The following is a 4,700-nucleotide window of genomic DNA, read 5'->3' as shown; positions in this document are numbered from 1 at the left end:
CGAGTGCGACGACCGAGAGACATGCGAAAATCCCTGCGAACACCCTGTGCACTGTTAGAAGATGTAAAATGTAAAAATTCGTAAATTTTATTAACTTTGAAGTTGCACAATTTGAATTTAATTTCATGACATTACATTAATGTATTTATAACTTAGAAGTATGTTTGTGTACATAATATTGTACATAAATTTAACGTACACGTTCACATTTCATTTACGTAACTACTGCGACTTAAAAATTTTCAGTTAAATCGTTCATTACACTTTTAATTTCGTTCACAACCACGAGCTTCATTTGCATGTAAAGGAAGCTCGCGGTTACATTTCTAACAGCGTAGACGCGTGCTACATTTTCCGAGGGTCCGCGACCCCGTAACAACATCATGGAGGTCAGAGTTTCCGAAGGGTCCCCTCGGGCTATCGTCCGAGAGGTTCGCCTGGTAATTACACGTTGCGTCGATATTGCGTTACGTGCGTGCTCATCGCGTATGCGCAATTGCGCATGCACACGACCTCATCGCGGCTATGTTCGCGTCGTATCGGGCAAGTAGCGAATAAATTCACCTCGCTAATAATATGTCGATAATTTTATCGGCCCCTCTGTCGACGATTCGTTATCGGGATAATTAATTTGCACGGCCGCTGCGTAAAAGTCAGGCTGTTTACGAGAGAGGTGCACTTGAAAAATGCGACGCATTCGATTCTTATCAACGACCTGATCTCAAATATATATACAGGGTATCTGTTAAGTGAGGTCGGAGCCGCATTGGAGGTGTAGAATGGGTCAAGGGGAACAAAAAAGTCTTATACCATTTTGTAATTTTCGCAGGTAATAAGATATTAATTACTAACAAGCGAATATTGGTCTTCTATAATTCTTTTTTTCAAATACTATCAATTTTACAAAAAAAAAAAAACTATAAGAGATAAAAATTGTTTATTTCCTTCTCATAGAACTCTAAGAATTTTTTCAGAATTTTTCATCAACTTTTTTAGTACTGCATTTTCTTATTTTTATTATGAGAAAATACGGTATTAAAAAATTCTGAAAAAATTCTCAGAACTTTATGAGAAGAAAATAAACAATTTTTGTCTTTTACAGTTTTTCTGTAAAATTAATAATATTTGAGAAAAAAATTATTGAAGACCAATATTCGGCCTAATTTTTAGTAATTAATTCTAATCTTGTTAACTATTGCGAAAATTGCAAAATGATATAAAACTTTTTTGTTCCCCTTGACCCATTTTATGCTCCCAATGCTCCTTACTTAACAAACACCCTGCATAATGAAGCCCGAAAGAATCTATCAGTGAAAAATGCCTATCGGAGCCTACATCAGCTATTCGGATGCACGGAAATTCTTTATTTTTCGTTCAATTCGGATCCTTATCAATATAAAATTTAAATCGATATTGATAAGGACCCGAACGAAAGAGTTGAAACGTATATTTATTTGTTTTGTTACATTCACACGAAAAATAAAGAATTTCTGTGCATCCGAATAGCTGATGTAGACTCTGACGGATTTTTTTACATTTTTCACTGACCTGATTTCAATTGCAGATTTTTTTTTCTTTTTTCTTTAAATTATCTCTTTCTTATATAAAAATAACACATGCCCGTTTACGTGAAATTAAAAATCGGAATTTTACGAGAAATCTGTGTTCTCTCGAAATTCTTTTAGAGTGTGAATCCGAAAGAGTTATAAGATTTCACTCTGAAAAATTTTATTTAGAATTCAAGTTTACGCTTCGAGAGATTCGCTTGGATAAGAATTGAGAGCATTTGAGGAAAAAATTCAAAGAATATCGTTAAAAAATTGGAAAGTCTCAGTCTCGCGTGACTTCGCAGTCGCGGTCGCCTCCCTCGCCGATCCCCGTCGATTCGTCTAATTTGCGTAATTAGTCACGTATGTGTAACATAATTGAGACTATTCTTCCGCTGACACTGATACTCAAACGACGACGCAAGCGGCAAATGATAGTAGAGAACACATCGTCAGGTATTGCAATGATCAATTAATCATTTATTAATCAGACTATCGAACGATATCGTTCCATTTTTAGCTATAAATCACCATCTTCATGATGAAATGCGATGTGTCGCAAAATCAATATAAATGATACAATATTGGTCGTATCTCTTATGCAATTATAGACAATTTATCAGAAAGAGAAGGGGAAGAATTATGAAGAATTAATGCTCGTTATTCGTTAATTAAAACAGTATATCGTTATAAGTTATAATTATAGCTAGATGTCTAATTTCAATGATTTTGTCGATCATATCTCGCCTCCTTTCGTGCTTCACTATTCCAATTAAAAATAAGAAAGATTTTAAAAAGGAAAAAAAGTTTAAGACTTGCAAACTTCTTTTCCTTCTGGAAATTATAAATTGTAAAATTTATACTTTTGAAGAAAATTTGCAATTTATTCAATATACTATTTTTAATTGCCGCGCATACAAAATATATTTGAGAGGTGAAAGATGTAGAACTCACTTTTTCGTAAAATATTTGAAAGAAAAAAATTTGTGAAAGCGATTAATTTTGTTCTGAAAGTAACCACCACAATTTGTTCTATTAATTTTAATTATTTTTAATTGCTAGACAAAGTAAATTTGATCTCTAAGTAAATAACTTAATTAAAGGATCAGGTGAAGTAGGTCGTACACATTGGATCGTTGTAGAAGAGAGAATCGGGGGCAGAGGGGGGGAGAGGAGGGAGGGGGAAGGGGTTTGTAGGGCACCTCGATATAAGGGCGTTATTACGGAGGCTGCGCCTCATCATGTCCAGGGTACTTAAAGATCGCGATGATGAGAGCGACCTTATAAGGGGTGTTTAAAGTCACCGCCGCGCTGTCGCAACATCACCGCGGCTTTCACCAATCTTGTCGAATTAGATTGCGACCCGCCCTAATCCAGCTTCTAATCAACTGTACGCGGCGAATTGATCCACGTGATCGATCCCTCGGATCTCGCGATCGCGAAAGGAAAGCGGCATCGTCGCAATGACTTGTAAGCGCGTCTTCGAGGGTTAACAAGCCCAAAGGATCTCGAAATGAGAGGTCTTTTCTCGACTCTCAGGAATTCTATATTCCTGAATCTTTGAAATCGCGAAATTTTATAGGCCATTAAATTTATAAATATAAAATACTTTATATCTCTTCTTTCTCCTTCATTTTTTACTTTCGTCGCTTTTACGCTTTTATCATTTTTTTTTTAATCGTTTTAAACGTCTTATTTTTAATTAAAAAAAAAAAAAAAAAAAAAAATGTTTGAATTACGTTTAATTGGAATTTTTTCAAGTTATTGAAACTTAATGACACAATAGATTTTACTGTTAGCCTAGGTGACTATCGAAGAGTTGCGCACATAAAGCTTGTTAACCTTCTGAAGGTAAGTACGGAGGTGTGGCACACCCCGTCTTACAACAATGATCTCCATAGATGGAAGATTGCGCGGAAAGAGCAACGCAAAGGTCGCCATGAACGAATCGCGTGACGCAAATGCAAAAGAAAACGAGTTATTGATAGAACAAATCGCGAACAATCGTAGGTGGCGATCTTGCCAGGTTTTTAATTCTGACAATTTTCGAAGATAAGATCCAAAATTATATTTTTATTAAAAAAAGTAACAATGACCCAAAATAATTGTTAATAATTTTCTCTTTTATTAACGATATATATTTTTCTTCTCCTCCATAAATTTCCTATATTAAAAAAATATCGTTTAAGAATTTCGGTATAAAAAAGAATTTCGGTTTATGAAATTGACGGTAATTAAAAAACAAATGTGTTATAAAAAAAAAATCTCCTTCTCTTTCTGTGTTATTTTAAGCAATATTAAAGTAATAGTATTTAATTTCCTGGCAAATGTGTCGAAATAGTCGCTTCGTCGATCGCATCACGTAAGAGAATACTCATCAGAATCTGTATATGAATTCTCGGTTCCTCTCTATTCGAGAATCCACGAGATCATCGAAATACTTCCCTACGTTCCAGACACGTGTTTAAATTCAATGTTATTTTCTTCTCAGCCTATACTTTGCCTAGCATGTACGTACGTAAAAAAAAGAAAAAAAAAAAAGCTAATCCTAGAAATAACATGGCGGCTGTACAACCCGTTAAGGATACGAATCCGAATCCCGAGGTTACCATGGTAACGAGAATGTAAATGTAGAAGGCGTCCTTTTTTTCTCACCCACTTTTTTTAATGCGATGCAAGAATACTCACAAAGCGGTCGAAGGCCGCGCGACGAAAAAATATAGATTAATTTCCGGCAAAGAGAGATAAACGCGCGCACTCAGCTAAAAATGTGGCTGTTTGATCTTCGTCTCAGTCGTGAATCCAAATTAGAGGCGAAGAGTTTCCATTTAGCTGTAAATGCGCGCGAAAAATGCAAAACCTTTGCACTCCGAAGAAGTTAACGAAATATATTATATATTATATATAGGGTGACCGCATGCTAGTGAGAAATATTTCAACGACAAATTTTTGGAAATACTTTGAAATCTATTTTTCTGTTCTGTAACAATTTAATCTCTAATTTTAATTAAAGCACTCTAAATTTAAATATAATAAAATTCCAATATATAAATAATGCTTTTGATATTTAAATTGATGATGTTTATTTGAAAAGTTTTATATAAAAACTGTATATTGAGATTTTAATGTAAAATAATTAATAATAATATAGGA

The sequence above is a fragment of the Trachymyrmex septentrionalis genome, unplaced genomic scaffold (genome assembly GCF_001594115.1).
Source record: "Trachymyrmex septentrionalis isolate Tsep2-gDNA-1 unplaced genomic scaffold, Tsep1.0 scaffold3, whole genome shotgun sequence".
NCBI classification, from domain to species: Eukaryota; Metazoa; Arthropoda; class Insecta; order Hymenoptera; family Formicidae; genus Trachymyrmex; species Trachymyrmex septentrionalis.
Note: the sequence above shows the minus strand (reverse complement) of the source record.